The following is a 19,029-nucleotide window of genomic DNA, read 5'->3' as shown; positions in this document are numbered from 1 at the left end:
GTATAATGATAAATGAGACATGCGGGACCGGCTTTGGTGCAACACACAGTCTAGCCTATAGACGTGGGGACAGGAGCTGCTTAAAAGGGCAAACACAGTGTGCAGGGAGAGTGTGTAACAGGGAGCACTCACTTCGTCTGGGGTTCATGAAAGTGGGGGCAGGGACAGCCTCTCCGAGGCAGAGGGAAGAGCTTACACAGTGGCAGTGTGAGGCAGCGTGGCTCATCCCAGGAGCCAGGAAGGCCAGAATTTGAGGGCAGACAGAGCGTGGAGGCAAGTGGAAAGAGATATGTCTGGACTAGTGAACAGGGACCAAACCCCACAGGGTTATGAAGGTCCTGTTGAACATGTGGGACTTTACCCTCCACCACTGAAGAAGGATGCTGGAAGGTTTCTTGAAGTAATGCAACCTATGAACAAGGCTTTGAAAGTTGGGGACAATTGCAACAGGCAAAAGTAGCTCCAGAAGGCATTCTTAGCAGAGGTGACAAAGTGAACCCTGCTCCGGAGGGAAAGAGTTCAAGGTATTGAGGAAATAGTAGGTGTCCTGGCATGGGAGGGGCACAGGTGTGTGCCGGGGTGTAGAGGGCAATAAGCCTAGAGAGGAAGGTCAGAGACAAGCACCACACGTGGTATGTGACATAGTTTGGACTTTATTCCTCAGACAATGGGGAGCCGCTTGTGAGTCTTCGATCATCAGACAGATATGATCAGAGCTGCCCTTGGGAAGGCTGTATTTGATGGAGAAAGCAGGCAGGAGATTATAGATGTGAAAGGCAACATGGGTCCAGCTTTAAAACTCAGCAATTTGCTGAGCACGTACTGGGTGCCAGGCATCAAATCAAAAGCTAGAGAAGCAAAGCAGACAAAAGGACTGCCTCTGTCCTGTCTGTCCTGAGCAGAGTTCAGAGATGAGTAAAGTGACAGCAATATTATATAGTGACAGAGTGACCGGACTAGCCACTTACAGGAACCCTCAAGAAAGGGGGCCACTGAACTCTGCCGGAAGTGGGGGCAGTGGTCCGGAAAGGCTCTCAGAACCACATGAAGCCTCAATGAGCCTTGCTAGAGGGATGAGGTACTGAGGGAAAGCTGGAGAGCAGCCTTCCAGGCAGCAATGGGAGCATAGCTTGGAGGTTTAAGGGCAGAATGACTGCAGATGTGGGTTGAGGCTGGAGAAGCTGGTATTGGGCTTAGAGAGGAGGCCAAGGAGGGGAGAGGGAGACAGAGTGGAGGCTTTGCATATCAAACCAATTTGTTTCTTCTTATTAAGATAAGGGAAATTGGGAACTTTGCCAGTGGTCCAGTGGCTGAGACTCCGTGCTCCCAATGCAGGGGGCCAGCGTTCAATCCCTAGTCAGGGAACTAGATCCCACATGCCACAACTAAAACCTGGTGCAGCTAAATATATATATACACACACACATAAAAATAAATACATATATTTATAAATAATATATATTAAATAAATATATATATTAATACTTTTTTTAAATAAGGGAACTTGATTATCCCCAATTCTTCCCTTTGTTCCCTCAGCTCTGGGGGTGGCGGTAGCTCCTCCCTATAGTTGCTGCCTCAGTGATACCTTAGCCTTCTCTCTGTCTATTCTGTTGACAACTTTAGACTTAAACAATTGATCTGAAATTAATCCTAAGTCTTAAATGAGTTCTGTTATAATCATAGCTGGTGTGATTTCAGTTCCCTGATGGGACCCTGATTGATAGAGAGGGCTTGAGAGATTTCAAGAGATTTATATTTTAGAAAGCTCTCTCTAGGGGCAATTATGGAGAACAAAGCCTGGAGGCAGGGGTCCCGGATCCAGCAGCCACTGCAGTATTGCAGGGGAGATAGACCTAGAATGACAAATGCGGATGGAAAGAAGGGGATACAGCCAAGAGAGTCAAAGGAAACAATTAACGGAGGAAGATGGAGATCAGTTAGGAGGTCTGCTTAGGCTCCTGGGTTTGCACAGTGTACCATTTACTGGGGCACAAAATATAGAAGAGGTAGGTGGATGTCGAAGAGATTGATTTGAGGGGCTGTGGGACCACCTGGCAGAAATGGTCCACAGAGCAGCTGTATATACAGATCCATAGTCAGAAGAGGGGTCTGAGCCAAACAGGTGGTTAGGAAATCGACAAGGTACAGCATGGTTGAAGGGAGGATGTGGGAAGGATGAGAGAAGCAGACTGAGGGTAGATCCCCTGGAATCCCAACACTTAGGAGATGAACTGAGGAAGAGGAACTCACAGAAATTCCTCAAGAGAAGGCTGGGAAGCACAAAGATGGTGGAGGGAGGACCAGGAGGGGCCTGGTTCTTCTTAAAAGGAGAACGGAGCCTGGGCACCCCAAGGAGGCTAGGCTTGGCAAGGGGTGTGCATTACAGGCACACAGATTGATGTGCATTTTTAAAAGTAATTTGTTCCCATACACTTGGAATATTTAGCAGAAAGTTTTTCATATCAAGTCTGAGGCCACCGGTAACTTGGCCCAACCCTTCATCCTTGTCCACGTGTGTGGGGGAAGCCACCTGGCAGGAAGGAGCCAGGTGGAGCAGAGTCTTACAGTCAGTAATCAGTGATAAAGTGTGGCAATATCAAATAATCAAGAACCAGCGTCATCTCAGGTAGCAGGTAGTGGTCAACTGTCTTCCGTCAGGAGACAAGGAAGGGGTGGAGAGGTGTCCCCTGACGCCTGGGAGGGGAAGTGGGAGAGATCACACATTTATGGATGGGGGAGGCCAAGTGCTAGGCCCTTTGCATTTTATCTCAATGAACCCTCCCAGAGCCTTACCCCATTCAAAGATAAGAAAGCTGAGGCTCAGAGAGGTTGAATAATGTGCCCAAGGTCACATGATAACTGGGTGATCTAAGGTTTGAACCCAGAAGGCCAAAGCCTGTGCTATTTCAAATGAGCCCTCGGTCTCCAACTTAAAACTATTTTCCTGATAACCTGAAGGGCCACATTCTTTAATTTTGGGGGCCACTGATACAAACCTTCCCACTGAAGCTTGAGTTGAATGATGGCTCAGCGGCCCCAGGTCATTGTTCTGCATGAGTGGGTCTCTGCTAATGCTTGCTTCCAAACCAGACTTCCTGTTTCATCACGCACACCTATTGTCTTTCTCCTGGGTTTCTTGCCAAATGCCTTCCTCGCCACTCCCAGTTCTGGGGTGAGGTGACTGGGGAACCGGCTGTAATGAGGAGTCTGTCAGACCTACTTATCTTGCAGAGACCCTGAGGCCTGCCGAGCAACCAGCAGCTCTGAGGGCAGGCCTTCCACCTGATTTTTGAAACCATGAAACATCCCTTTTGAGCTTGATTACCAGTCAAATCAGGATCATAGCTAAAAAGTACTGGCTAAGTTTTCTGTATGTCAATCTGTGTGCCTTACATGCATTGTTTCATGTAATCCTTAAAACAACCCCATGAGGTAAGTATGATTATTGAATCCATTTTGCACACAAGGGAACAGGCTCAGAGAAAGGTGTGTGCACCCAGTAAGCATCGGGAAGGTCTGAATCAAAGGCACAGAGAGGTGCCTGTTTCACCACCTTCACTTCCTCTTCTGTCCCTGCTCTCTAGGCCCCTGGCTTAGATTCCCTCATCCATGAGAAATTGCTTTCCTTTTTTTTTTTTTTTTTTGAGTCTTTATTGAATTTATTGCTATATTGCTTCTGTTTTATGTTTTGAAGTTTTTGGCCATGAGGCATGTGGGATCTTAGTTCCCTCACTGGGGATTGAACCCTCACCTCTTGCATTGGGAGGTGAACTCTTAACCACTGGACTGTCAGGGAAGTCCTCTTGTTTTTTTTCCAGGCCCAGGAATTCTGGCCAGGGGTGCAAAATGGTGGCCAGGGAAACGTGTGCTTTGGGTGTACCCAGAGTCCCATTCAGGAGCTTAACTCCATAAATCTTTTTACACAGAGAGAAATAAAAAGCTCTGTGCCCTGCTACAGATATTTTATATTATTGGTGGAGCCAAGAAACAAAGGGTGTGTGTGCATGCAGGTGTGTGTCTGTGCATGTACACACATGTGTATATGAGGGTGGAGTAGCATTCAGGCAAACTAACCTTGTAGAATGGTCCCCTGTTTCTTTGGTCACGTGTAGCTTTAGTGACTGTATTTTCTAAACCAAAAGTCAGGACACATGGACTGGCCAGTATAAATGTCTTTGAGGGGACAACATAGCAACAGTGAAACTGATCCCATTCATGGGATATATAAAGGCTGTTGGCTAACAGTTCAGCAGAGACGTTCTGGTATTTTGGGGATGTCCCAGAGGCCTCTGGGAGGGACAAGATTTGCTAAGAGTTGAGACTCAGGTATGTAAGTATGTAAGTATAGGCTCTCCAATGGCTTGTAGACCACTTAAGATCAGCAATATATGTGATTTTAAAGATGCCATTATGGAGGATCTGATATTCCTAGAACATTCAAGAGAGACATTAAAGCTGGAGGGGAGATCTGTGTGTGTGTTCTAAGTCCCTCAGTCATGTCCACCTCTCTGCGACCCCACGGACTATCGATCGCCAGGCTCCTCTGTCCATGGGATTCTCCAGGCAAAAATACTGGAGTGGGTTTCCATTTCCTTCTCCAAGGGATCTTCCCGACCCAGGGATCAAACCTGGGTCTTCTGCATTGCAAGCTGCTGCTTTACCGTCTGAGCCAGCAGGGAAATTTGAAACAATATCTGGATTTAGGAATGATTATGGGATGCATTCTATTAATAATTGCATCTATTTATTCTTAAATTGTATTTATTTATTTTTGGCCGTGCTGGATCTTCACTGTGACCAGGGGCTACTCTCTAGTTGTGGGGCACAGACTCCTCATTGCTGTGGCTTCTCTTATTGAGAAGCTTGGGCTCTAGGCACCCAGACTCAATAGTTGTGGCGCATGCAGTTGCTCTGAAGCGTGTGGGATCTTAACCAGACCAGGGATCGAACCCACATCTCCTGCATTGGTAGGTGGATTCTAAACCACGGGACCACCAGAAAAGTCCCCCCATCTCCTTTAGAAAAGTCCTTTCCCCAGAGGTTTTGCTCCAGGAACTCCTGGTCTCCCCATCAGCACACCACAGTTCTGTTGGTCTAACAAGATGAATATCCACTCTCCCTAGACTGTTATGCCCAGGCTTCCATGGGGGAATAGACTCTTGCTTACCAAGTCAGCTTCTGGATGTTCCTTTTTCGTGTGTGTGTGGATGGAGACATCAAACAGTGGGCAGACTAGAAAGGTCTAGAAGAAGCCAGAGACAGCAGACAATGGACACGAAAAAAAAGAGCTAATCGAGAAGAAGCTGGGAGAGAGCAAGAAATATCCACAAGAACTGGGTGTCTGGAAGTTAAAGGGGCTCAGAGCAGCTATAGGATTTAAAGAGGAGAAGAAAGGTTCAGAAGTGTGGCTATATTCATTGATTAGATCTTTGTTCTTTTTTGATCTTCTCAGTATTTAAATAAAGTAGGAATTAATTTTGAAATTAGTTTATTTCTCCTGTGTATGTGTGGTTTTGTTGTTTTGGAAGGTGATACTGTGCAGAACTTGGGCCACATGGGAGCTCAGGATTTATTTGGATTACCTTGAAAGGAAAGGGACCTGGGGCTTTCCTGGCAGTCCAGTGGTTAAGACTCTACGCTTCCACTGCAGAGGGCCTGGGTTCAATCCCTGGTTAGGCAACTAAGATCCCGCAAGCCCTATGGTGCAGCCAAAAAAAACAGGAAAGGAAAATAATCTGAGAAATCACTGATTCCTCCTTGTGAAACAGTTTGATATGTTACCACTCTGAAGTATTTATTTAAAAGAGGACTCCAAGAACAGAAATCTCTTTCCCCCCTTACCCCTTAGAATAGTGAAAGTATACTAGAATTTCAGAGGTAATGGCAGAGTATGATGACTCTTTCTTCAAAAAAGAAACCTGGTTTCATGTCATCTTATCTGTACGATCCATGTGATTTCTCTGGTATCTGGTTCCTGGGGTCAGCTGGGCTTCCTCCCTTGGAGTTTATATCTGGTACCCAGTGATCAAGATAAACTTGTGACTACATGATTATATGTTGTTGTTTGGGAAAAAAAAAGTCTTTTCCCCTGCCTTCCTGCCTTCCTGCAAGCAGAAAAAGAAAACAAAGCACCCAGGTGCCTCAGTTGGACAGCATTTCTGCCCTCTACCCCTGTGTGCAGTGATCACGCCTTTCATCTGAGATCAAGGCCCAAGGTCTACAGAACAGTCAGCCTTTCCCTCTTCTTGATTTCTTGGCACAGCCTTTTTACATCCAGGTTGTGAGTGTGTCTGGGTTTAAATACAGTAGGATTTTGTTTTTGTTTTCATTTGTCTTGAAGAGTGAGGTTCTAAAGGAGTGGGGGGCATTCCCACCCCTATATGGCCTATATGGGGTCAAGACCCCCATATAGGCCAAAGAGAAGTGGTATGGAAGGACGTGAAGAGGAACTGGGAGGTAAAAATGGGGTCCTGTGTGGAAACTGACTTCCTCTGGAAAAGCTTCGAACATCCTTCTTAAAGCCCAGTACAGACAAGCTCTTACAGCCATTTCTTTGAAATGTATTCCTCAGACCAGGGCTCCACATGGTACACAGGAGCACACAAGCACACACACATGCACACGCACACGTGCGCGCGCGCACACACACACACACACACACACACACACACACCTCTGTCTGCTGACAGATTGGGCCCGAAGAATCTGGCAGTCTGCATGGCCCATGGCAAAGCATCGGGCCTGTTCTCACTGTCTCCCTGGAGTCCCAGTGCAGACGCAGGTGCGCGTCAGTGCCTGCTCTAATTTTATCCCTGGTTGATGGAGGAGACTAACTGAGCAGCAGGGAGGGTGCTATTTTGGGTGTCTCCGTGGCTCTGGGTTATATAAAGCCTATTGCTGTGACCTGCACTGCTTTGCGGCTGTGTCTCACTCTTGCGCGTTCTGTCACAATATGTCATCAGTTCAGACATTCACACACACACACCCCCGGAGCTCTTGGGGAATGAGACGGGAGGTGTGTGCTGGGGGAGTGTGTGTGTGTGTGCTTGTGCTCCTGCCGGCTCATGCAGGAGGAGGCCTGCTTTTACGCCTGGGAGGGGGGGATTGTACATGAAAGAGGTTTGTTTTTGAAGGAAATGGAAAGATCTCTCTGATGGAGAAACGTGAGTGCGCGTGCTTTGGGCTTTAGGTCACAGCGTGTTTGTGAGATGATGTTGTGGGTCTGCTGTTGGCATGGAGATGAGAATAATTTCTATTTCAGTAACTCTTTTCATTTTGAAGGAACCCAAGAGTTTCATAAATTATACACAGAGTTCTGCCTCTCAATGACAGGGATTTTTTTCCTCTGGAATTAGGAGCAAGCAGCTAGATGAAAACCTGAGCTTAGGCATGGGTGGATGGCAGAAGATGGCATTTCTTACATCACTGGGTACAAATCATGCTAGGAAAATTTTCCTTGTAGATCAAAAAACCCTTGTCTGGGAGAGGGGTTCAGGGCAGGGGGACTATCTGCACACCCGTGGCTGATTCATGTCGATGTATGGCCAAAACCGTCACAATATGGTAAAATAATTACTCTCCAATTAAAATTAATTTTAAAAAATTGAAAAAAAAAAAAAACCCTTTACTGTGCCAGTCTTGGGACTACTGTGTAAAGACAGGCGCTTGCTAACTGAGTCAGGTATGATATCTAATAGGTCTTTGGTACCCTCAGTACTGAATCTTAATAAATATTTTAAAATATATACATTTTGATGGATGAACACATAGAAACCAAACGTAATACAGCTCATTAGTCTATGGATATGAAAGAAGCAGGTTTCCCCAAATATAAACCATACACTGAGAACAAGCCTAACAGAGCCTCATGAGGTGGTCCCACAGGTATTTGTCCTGCCCCCCCCCACCCCACCCCCAATATGAGCGGAGGGAAGGGAGATAGGTCTATGCTTAGTGAGCTGCGGGTTTCTCATCTATAATCTCAGCGTATATTCTAGTGACATGATGAAACCCACAAGGCATCCACTCCCCGGGGGAATGAAGATTCCACAGGGACGGACACAGCTTGGCTCTGGGAACCAGGCAGCACACGAGGCCTCAGGCGGGCGCTCGTGTTTCTGATTCGGGTTTTCCCGTCACCGGGCAGCTGCCACAGCAGCTGGGGCTCCGGTTCCGAGTGACCTGACTGAGGCACTGTTTCGTCGCCGCTCTTTGAAAGGCACTGAAGACCCTCTCTCCCTCCAGCCAAAGCCCTTTAAGGGATTTTAGAGAGAAGCACTCAGGCGCTTTCTATGAAGAAGAGTCTGGAAGCTTGCTACCATGGGCTGAAGAGAACGGGCACTTCTGAGCCTTCCGGAGAAGGGAGTTGCTAAGGGAAACAGGAAGGGGAACCGTCCCAGAATCAGAAACAGGCTTGTAGGGCTGGATGGGGAAATGAAGCTGGGAATGGGGAAGGGATAAATGAATCACCGTGTGTCTAGTTTATTAATAATTGACTTAAGCAGAATCTCCCCACTCACGCCCCTCCCCCCACCCCTGGCTGAGGGGCAGCAGCTCACTACTCCGGCGGCCTTGGTGGTCTCCTTGACGACCTCCAACTCCCCCTACCCGTCCTTGCCCCACCGGTGTCCAAGTGACCGTTCTAAAACGCAAAGCTGGTCACCCAAACTGCGTGAACTTTCTTCAAAGACTCTCTATTTCTGTCTCCAGAGAGAACAGCCAAATGCATGAGCAGATCAACCCGGGGCCTGGTTATCTCTCTGGCTTAGGTCACACAGCAACCCTCTTGACCCTCCCCAAAGCGGTCCTCCACCCACCCACCTCATTCTGCTCCCTGACCCCTTAAACCTTACTGAAACACTTCTAATTCCCTGGATAGGCCAATCCCTCTTGTCTTCTATGTGTTATCATGGACTGTTCCATCTGCCTGCAATGCCCTTCTAGTCATCCCCATCCACCCCCCAAGCTTCCCTTAGGCCTCAACTCCAGCATCACCTTCTCCAGGAAGTTATGTTAACTCTTCCATGCCTGGATCAAGTGTCTCTCCTCTGCATCCTTTGGTTACCTCTGCCCTAGTTCTTTTTTTTTTTTTTTTTTAAAGAAGCTTTCATCTTTATTTATTTATTTTATGTCTTAGACCTGGCCATGCAACGGCATGGGGAGTCTTAGTTCCCCGACCAGGGATTGCACCCATGCCTCCTGCCTTGGGCATGTGGAGTCTTAACCACTAACCGCCAAGGAAGTCCTTGCCCTAGTTCTTAAACGCTCTGCAGTCTGTCCTGCCTAGACCATGGGTTTCTAGAGGACGAGGACTCTGCAGCTCCTGACCTGGCCTGACGCTCAGCCTGCAATGGTGTTTGTTGAATGAACTACTGAGTTTGAGCTGAAGTCACATTTCAAAACTAAAAGTTCCTCAGATGTCATGAGAGATGGGGTTGGTGGGAAATGCTGATGAAATTGAAGAGGAAAGGCCAGGTCCTAGGAAAACTGACCGTGAACAATACCAGTGAGCCCACGACTGTCTCTGAAGTTCAAGACAGAGGCCTGCCCTGTCCACTGCCGTGTCCAGCAGGTAGGACTGTTGCTCGGGGCACACCAGGTAGTGCCGGGCTGGTGCCCTCATGGTGATCAGCCATCACTGGTCAGCATTTCTCCCTCGGTCTACACAAGGTCTGCCCCTGCTGCCCTCCACTCCACCATGCTTCTGTGGGGTGGGGGTAGAGGACTTGCGTATGGATTTCAGCTTCCCAGGCGGCACAAGTGGTAAAGAACCTACTTGCCAATACAGGAGACGTAACAGTTGTCAGTTCCCATCCCTGAGTCAGGAAGATCCTCTGGAGGAGGGCATGGCAACCCACTTCAGTATTCTTGCCTGGAGAATCCCATGGACAGAGGAGCCTGGTGGGCTTCAGTCCATAGGGTTGCAAAGAGTCAGACACAACTGAAGCAACTTAGCATGACCCTCATGGAGGAACACAGGTCTCCCGCCACGCCCTCCCCGTAGTTGCGTCAAGAGTTATCAAGGCAGCTGTGATTCCACCACAACTACCGGAACCGCACGGCTCCATCCCAGGGGCCTGGGTGCTCCCTCTGCTCTGCCATACTCTGGAGAGGCTGGCCTGGGGCACGGGAGAGAAGCCAGCATGCTGAGCACCTTGCACTTGACCAAATTAGATTAAGCCACCTTGGGTCAGGGAATTCAGTTCAGCGATTCTGGTGGTAGCTGACACTGCATATTTCTGAGGAAGCAGAGACAGGATCAGAGGAGGCTCCATAATACACATCAGATCTCAAACGCACTGAGACAGGCTCTTTAATTACATCCCTGATTCAGCCTTCACATAGGAAAGACTTGTTAAAAAGATAGTTAATCACCACTTAATTAATCTGTTTCAATATTCCCATTTTCATTTATTGGGCTTTATTCAAGTCTACCTTTTCTACACTCTCTGCCCCAAATATTTCTATTTAACACGTTGTTGGAAGCTGCCTACTGATCTCCCAAAGACAATTCTGTGTGTGTGTGTGCACACGCATTTTCCTAGGTCCTCTGTCCCTCCCTGCTATCAGAGTTGCCTCATGATAATAGAATAAAAATGATGTGGGCCCAGGAAGAAACTGGCAATGGGGAAGGTGGAAACATAATCGGCATTTTTCTCGGAAACTTTCAGAATTTTAAACAGTGTCTTTTTTAGGCTCATGAATCCTGACAGACAGTCACCCTGTGCTGTGACAGAGAAGGAGCAGAGAGAGCCTGCGTGGACGGGAGCCGGGGGAGTAGAGAGGAAAGGAGGGTGGCTGTGGGCATGCTCACAATTTTAGAACAGCTGCGGTGCTTAGAGTAGCTCCCCCTGAATGAGATGACGCTGGGCCGCTTCAGGGAAAGGAAGAGAAAGAAGATTCCACCGCTGATGATGATGACGGGAGAGGGGACTCGGTTTACACCGTGAGTGGGTATTAAAGGATTATGTATTAAGCACTGTTACCATAACCCAGAAAAGCATGTGCTATAACTGCCAAGAAACCAATAATGAATTGGAACACCTTCCAGGGATGAGAACAAGTTAAAACAATGTATTTTGAATTCACTATGTAAGATGTTTTGAAATTGGTAGCACATTTGGACTGATGGGGCATTCTGAGGGAGAAATTTAAGAGGATCTCAAGTTTGTCAATTTATTTTGGTGTGGTTTTTTTTAAAGTCACATAATAGGACTCTCCTTAGTGAAGATATTAGCCAGTGTTTATTGAGTGCCAACTACATGCCTGTTGCTTTTCTAAATGTTCTACATCCATCAACTCAGGTCATCCTCATAACTTTATGAGCTGGGTACTCTTAATATTGGAGAAGGAAATGGCAACCCACTCCAGTATTCTTGCCTGGAGAGTTCCACGGACAGAGGAGCCTGGTGGGCTACAGTCCATGGGGTTGGACATGGCTGAGCAACTAACTTTCACTTTCACTCTTAATATTACCATTTTACAGATGGGGAAATAAAGCCACAGATAGATTAAGTAACAAGCTCAAGACCACAAAGCTAGCCAGTGGAAGAGCTAAGATGAGGATTTAGGCATTCTGGCTCCAGATTCTAAACTTATAATTGCTCTTCCATACCATCTCTGTAATAGCTCATGTGTCCTTTTAAAACTGTTGATGTTATGCAAAGCATTTTACCTCAATGCAAAAGAATGCAAGAAGCTATGTGGAAATCCTGTGTGGACTACAGCATGACATCATTATTAATACATGCTTATGGATCCAGGTCAGTCATGTCACCTTCAGGACTTAGCAGCAAGTCCATGGAAGCCTCAGAGTGAGTCTCATTTCTAGATGGCCTCCCCCAAAGGATTCAACAAGCCATCCTTTTATCTACTGAGCACTGACCCTGTGCCAGGCATGTCAGACACACTGTACTAGGCTCTGGATATAAAACTGGAACTAAGGCATAGTCCTTGTCCTCAAGGAACATGTAATACATGGACATTTCTCAACCAGTGGCCAACAGGTTAAAAGTGTAACAATATCCTAAGGGCCAATGACCACCTGTTGTCCATTTGTTACTTGCCTCAGATGTGTGGATAATTCTTGTTTGCTGGAGGCCTTAGGGCAGCTCAACCACTGGCCAAGTGGGCAACCATCCCTGGAAGTCACTTGTGTTCAGAAATGTTTCCCCAGCCTTCTGCCAAGAACTTGAAGTTCTCACCAGGGAACTGACATGGAGGGATGTCAAAGATGGTAGTTGAGACGGACAATGGTGAGCAGAATGTTGCCGGGAGCCAGCGTGAGGAATCCTGCCCATGGCAAAGATCATGAGGAAGGAAGCCCAACAAAACGCAAAGGCGTGATCTGGCTTCAGGGGTTCCCCCTGGGTTTTCCTGAATATCTGCCCCCCAAAACCAGAGTCGGCCTGACTTTATTGTACTGTGCTTTCCACTCTTCTGACATCCTCTGGAAAAAAGTAAACTCAGGGCTTCAGTCTCCTGCATATGGAAGGAATGCTTCAGCTCAAACCCCTCTGATGGCTCTCTAACTTGCCTGACAGGTTCCCCGCCTCCCCCCCAACCCCCCCCCCCCCCGCCCCGACTTTTACAATTTGTGAATTGCTTACAGTCCCCCAAACCGAGAGAGGCACAAAGCTTAAAGCATCTTAAAGATACAGAGCCTTTTCTAAAGAGCTAAAAATTATATTGGTGACAGGTTTTCACTGTTGACTCAATGACTGCTGCCAGGCCTCCATATTCTTTATCTTTTAGGCACCTGAGGGATATTAATCACTGTAATTGGGATATAGAAAAAGGAATATAGTAGTTTTGATGTTAGCAACACTAGACTTTTGAGTTAATTATTTTTCTCTTTGTTATAAATCACTGTACTTCTTTCTTGTTATAAAATGTTGTATGCTTGCTATGTAAGAATTTAACTTTATTTAGTGCTTTCTGAGAGTGGCACCAGACTTTGGGAAGAACAACACTTTTAAGACAAATAAGTCTTCTGGTTGACAAACACTTATCAGAAAAGGGCCATAAAATGTTAATTGGCCTTCTGGCCAGAAGATGATGTAAATCACCTAAGACTTGTGTATACAACTAAGTATGCAGAGAAAAAGCCTGGTCTCGATAAGAGTCAGGGCTGCTGACGCTACATAATTTTATATTATCCATTAATTTCTATGTACAAAAAAAAGGTATAAAAGGCCTTTCTGGACAATAGAGGATGGGCCAGTCACTGGACTGGTTTCCTCCGTGTGGTCTATTCTCCTTCTCTCCTTTTCTGGCTGAATTCCCATCTGGGGCGTGGAGGCTCACCATGTCTACTTACTTGCCATGGCTTCTAAGATCCACACGAGAGGGAGCCCAAGGCGGGGCACCCCCCGCTATTCAAGAGGACGCCAGTGGCCTAACGTAGATGGTGCAAGTTCTTTGTCTTGGAACTTTATTGGTTTTCCACGTAAACCAAGTTATTCAGCCTCTTTTCTCCACTAAATTTCCTACTACACTATTTCTTCCTAATTCCTTTTATATTTCTAAATAAATAAGTTTTCCTCGCCTACGCCGTCTCCCCTTTGAATTCCCTGGATCCACCGGGGCAGGACCCCGGCAGAATGTGTGACGTGAATCCATTGTGGTTTAAATAAAATATATAGAATAAATATATAGAAAGGTTTAGGACTTGTTTCCAGGGATCAGCCTGTGGACCTGAAAAGTTCAGGGGTGCCTAAGTCAGGCAAGGCTTCATCTAAAAGCTCCAGGACTCACCTATGGAATGAGAGGTAGATTCAACTCCACATGAAGCACAGAGATTGAGAGTAGGAAGGGGTGATTCCCTGAAGGAAGATGAGAGGTTCAGCTACCAGGAGAAGCAGGAAAGAGTGTTGGAAGGTAAAGAAAGAAGTCTACCACATCAACTGAGGAAGACATGCATTTCAGAGGAAAACCTGATGGGGCCACATCACTTCAGCTGATTTATTTTCTTGAACGTTTCCTCGTCAATATCCCTCACATCCAGACCTACCCTGGAGTGGAGCAAAGAAACAACACACTTTCTTTCTGCTCAGGCAAGGGCAAATTATAAACAACTGTTTAGATCTAGAGTGGCTGGCACTAGTGACCTGGAAATCAGGAGTCTTGTGCAGGGAGGAATAAGTAGGTGAAAGTGAAGGCTTGAATACACAGGAGAAGATCAAACTCGGGATGTCAGGAGCCTATACCTGGCTCCTCAGGGTGCCAGCTTTGTGACTGCTCTTCAGATACACAGACTGTAAGTCTGGAATCTCAAACAGACCCTGAGACAGGCAGGGAAAGCAAACTAGGGCAGTGGGCTGCTTCACGGAACCCAAGACACCTGCACCACTGAAGGAGGCAGCTGTCACCCACTATTACCATTTCTCCTTCCAGTTCAGTTCAGTTCAGTCACTCAGTTGTGTCCGACTCTTTGCAGCCCCATGGACTGCAGCAAGCCAGGCTTCCCTGTCCATCGCCAACTCTGGGAGTTGGCTCACCGACTCAAACTCATGTCCATTGCGTCGGTGATGCCATACAACCATCTAATCCTCTGTTGTCCCCTTCGTCTCCTGCCATCAGTCTTTCCCAGCACCACGGTCTTTTCCAACGAGTCAGTTCTTCGCATCAGGTGGCCAAAGTATTGGAGCTTCAGCTACAGCATCAGTCCTTCCAATGAATATTCAGGACTGATTTCCTTTAGGATGGACTGGTTGGATCTCCTTGCAGTCCAAAAGACTCCCAAGTGTCTTCTCCAATGCCACAGCAAAAGCATGAATTCTTTGGTGCTCAGCTTTCCTTATAGTCCAACTCTCACATCCATACGTGACTACTGGAAAAACCATTGCTTTGACTAGATGGACCTTTGTCAGCAAAGTAATGTCTCTGCTTTTTAATATGCTGTCTAGTTTGGTAATAGCTTTTCTTCCAAGGAGCAAGCATCTTTTAATTTCATGGCTGCAGTCACCATCTGCAGTGATTTTGGAGCCCAAGAAAATAAAGTCTGCTACTTTTTCCTTTGTTTCCCCATCTATTTGCCATGAAGTGATGGGATCAGATGCCATGATCTTAGTTTTCTGAATGTTGAACTTTAAGCCAACTTTTTCACTCTCCTATTTCACTTTCATCAAGAGGCTCCTTAGTTCCTTTTCACTTTCTGCCATAAGAGTGGTGTCATCTGCCTATCTGAGGTTATTGATATTTCTCCCAGTAATCTTGATTCCAGCTTGTGCTTCCTCCAGCCCAGCGTTTCTCATGATGTACACTGCATATAATTTAAATAAGCAGGGTGACAATATTACAGCCTTGACATACTCCTTTCCCAATTTGGAACCAGTCTATTGTTCCATTTCTGATTCTAATTGTTGCTTCTTGACCTGCATACTGATTTCTCAGGAGGCAGGTAAGGTGGTCTGGTATTGAATCTCTTCAAGAATTTTCCACAGTTTGTTGTTCTCCCCACAGGAAGGTTGTAAACCCAGATTGGACGTGCATGCACACATATGTGAGCTCTCTCTGTTTCTAAACATTTGCAAAGAAGCAAATTTAAAAATACATTATGTGGGTTGGAACAGAAAAACATGTCCATCGGTTAGAATCTGCCCATGGACTCTTGATTTGTGACATCTGAAAGAGCCATAGCGTCACAGAGCGAATGCAAATCCTTTCTCTGTTTGTATAATATTGAATCTGTGTGCTAACCCGTGCCCAAGTCAACAAACGCCCAGTGACAGCCCACTGCCCACAGTTCAGCCCTTTCATCTACACTATCTAACTAAAATCTGAAAAACACCATGTGGGCCAGGAAAGGAGAGGGAACAAGACTGTGAGAACTGTATTTTCGTTTCCTGGCGGGGGTGTGGTTAAGTTCACAACTTCGATGTGATACTAACCGTCAGAGGGTTTTACATTCGATTTCCTGTTTCCTTTTCTTAATAAAGAAAGGAAAAGCAGCCCCCGCAGCAACGGTAGGCTGAGTTCCATAGGAAGACACCATGGGAGTTCCCATTTGGCCACAAGCAACAACAAAACATAACCCCCGCTACCTGGTAAAGAGCAACATGCAGAAGACCTATGGGTTACACAGTTGCTCAGGATTGTTTTGATCACCTGCAGCAACTTTCCACTCACTCATTAAACCAGCGACCAAAGTCCTCTGTGTTCAAGTTGCTGGAACCATTTCCCATGAAAGCTTTAGAAAATAATAATGGTGAGGTGCTTCGCATGTCTCTAACATCATATAAACTCTCTAAGAATTATCCCCATTGTACAGAGGAGAAAACTTGGAGGAGACTTGGAAGAGTTCAGATAATTTGTCCAAGTCACTTGTAAGTCACCCAGCTGGAGTTCCTTTCTTTCATTCCTCAGGTAGTTAGTGGTCACCAATTTATTGAGCCAAGCACTGCAAAAATATTTATGGCTGAAAGTAGCTAAGCTCAAAAAGAGTCTCACTTGCAGAAAATAACCTCTGTGTAGAGGCTACCTTTGGAATGTTTATCTTGAGCTTTCTTTCCTTTGTTCAGACACTTGGTGAACATCTTACTGTGTCCAGAATTGTAGACTGAGTGCTGAGGGGTACATGCTGACCTTGACATTCAAAGGCTTATAGTTTAGGAGGGGAGACAGAGCCAATGCAACAGAACGTTTGACTAATATAAGATGAATATAAGATGATGCCCAATTAAGTGTCCAAGTAGATGGCCCAGATGAAAATCTCGAGGGATGCGAGACTACTTTGGGCTGGAGTGGTTGGGACAGCAGAACCGAGGAAAAGGTCTTGAGGGAAGGATGGAGTGGGGATGGATACAGGAAGTGTGCAAGAGAGAAGGGTAAAGCACAGCATACACAAAGCAGGGAAGACTACGGTGACGCTGCATAATTTGGTGTGTAAGTGCTCTGCTTTAGCAGGCAACACGATACGGTCTCAGGTGTGAAATTCAGAATTGACACCTTTCTACTTGTGTGATCCTGGATCAATTACTTTACTTGTATTGAGCTTCAGTTTCCTAACCTGTGAAGAGGGCATCATGAATGAAGGAAGCAGATAAAGCAGTGCCTGGCACGTGGCGAGCCTTCCGGGGCAGCTAGAAGTATGAATATGAATATGGTCTCTTGGTGGGGGTACCTTGTGGCTGTTCCATCTGAATAGTGGAGAGAGAGAGGTCTGTGGCTAACCCCAAACCATAACGTAAGAGCCGAAAGGAGGACTGGAAACTCTATAGCCATGAACTGAAAGCAGCAAGTATCAGCCCTAGAATCGGATAACACAACCACACCACAAATGTGCTGCTCAGGGCTTTAAAGTTCGACTGCAGGCAAGACCCACTGTAAACTTACTCTGTGTGAAGGAGTCAAACCACAATTTTTTTTTTCTTTTTTCATCAGACTTCACAGGAAATACAGATTTGAGATAAGCTACCGCTCCGCCTTGACTCTCCTTCGTGGCATTAACTCACCCATTAAGTGGCTCACTTTCTATCCTGAGCCCATACCATCAGCAGCTTATATTTAGTAGGCCAGTGTATTTGTATTGGTGTTATGTTAGAAGTTAAATCTATGAAGACATGGTTTGCAGTCAGACTGAGATGATAATCTAAGAAAAGGAAGGTGCAAGTCCCCAGGGGACACAACCAGGAGGTGATGGTGGTGTGTGGCTTTTTTTAAAGGTTATTCTGCCATCAGTAATCCTCTACGTTGCTGTTGCTCAACAATTATTTTGGGTTTCATGACTTTCAGCCTACCCTCTGTGCCCAACAGGGATGCTCTGTATCTAGGTGTTGACAACAGTTTCTCAGCAGCTGTTACAAATTAATAGCTTTGGCTGCCTTCCCAAGTGGACCCATTAAAACTCTCAAGAAAATTGGCTTTAAGGAATTTCCCAAAGACCCCTGACCTAGTCGAAAGAGATCTTTTCCCCCCTCATTCTAAGAGTACCCATTCCTGGATCTCTTCAGGGAGAACTACATAAAGACTGACAGCCAGGGATTTCCCAGGCAGCCCAGTGGTTAAGACCCTGTGCTCCCAGCACAGGCAGCCTGGGTGTGATCCCTGTTTGGGGAACTAAGTTCTGACATGCTGCAACTAAGCGCACGTGCTGAGCTGCAGCTACCAAGCCCACGCACTCTACGGCCCACGTGCCACAACTAGAGAAGCCCAGTGCAGCCCAAATGAATAAATAAATAATAAGCTATATTAAAAAAAATAAAACAACTGACAGCCAGAGAACAGGGAAGAAGGAATATAAAGAGTTCCTTAGCGAGGGAGAGTTTAGAGTCAGTTTTCAACTAACATATATCCAGGAAAAGATGGATGCCAAGAGATAAACTATCACAGCAACAATAATGCCCAACATTTATTGAGCGTATTTTTGCACACATACATTATTTCAATGTCCTCCCAACAATAGTATAAGGATGGTACTATTGTTATGCCCATTTTACAGATAAGGAAACTGAGGCCCAGAAAAATTAAGTAATTTGGAAGATAAATATTTTGCAAGTGAGTGTCAGAGTTAGGATTAGAACCCAGGAAGTCTGGCTCCAGGGCTTGTGTTCTTAAACACTACTGAGGAGTGTGTTTTACTGACAGGAGGTGGAGGGAGAGGAGGTGCTCTAAAAGGGCCAGAAATAGAAGGGTACCTTGAGGATTTTGGCTTTGGTCTGGCATGATGCTGTCCCAGTCACTGAATAGATGGACAGGGGCATATTCAGGCAAATACTCAGAAATATGACATAATTTTATACCTAATCTCTGACCCTTATCCATTTCTGTTCTTGTAGAGTCAGCCAGTCTCCAGCCCAGCTTTAGACTTCTAGCAGGGGACCTAGTTAGCCTAAGAGAATTAATGAAGCCATCTCTGGCTCATGGAGAACCAGAGTGGTCAGTGAGAGCCTGGGGGCCAGAATCCACTTCTAAAGAGGTGGACCATCCGCAGTAAACTGGATCTGGGGGTTTTGAACCCTCCCAGACCAATATGGAAATGTCTCAGGACTTCGCCCTGGACCCACGTCACCACTGACTCTGAGGGAA

This window comes from Capricornis sumatraensis, chromosome 2 (genome assembly GCF_032405125.1).
Source record: "Capricornis sumatraensis isolate serow.1 chromosome 2, serow.2, whole genome shotgun sequence".
NCBI lineage: Eukaryota > Metazoa > Chordata > Mammalia > Artiodactyla > Bovidae > Capricornis > Capricornis sumatraensis.
The sequence above is the reverse complement of the archived record's forward strand: the minus strand, read 5'-3'. Positions refer to the sequence as shown.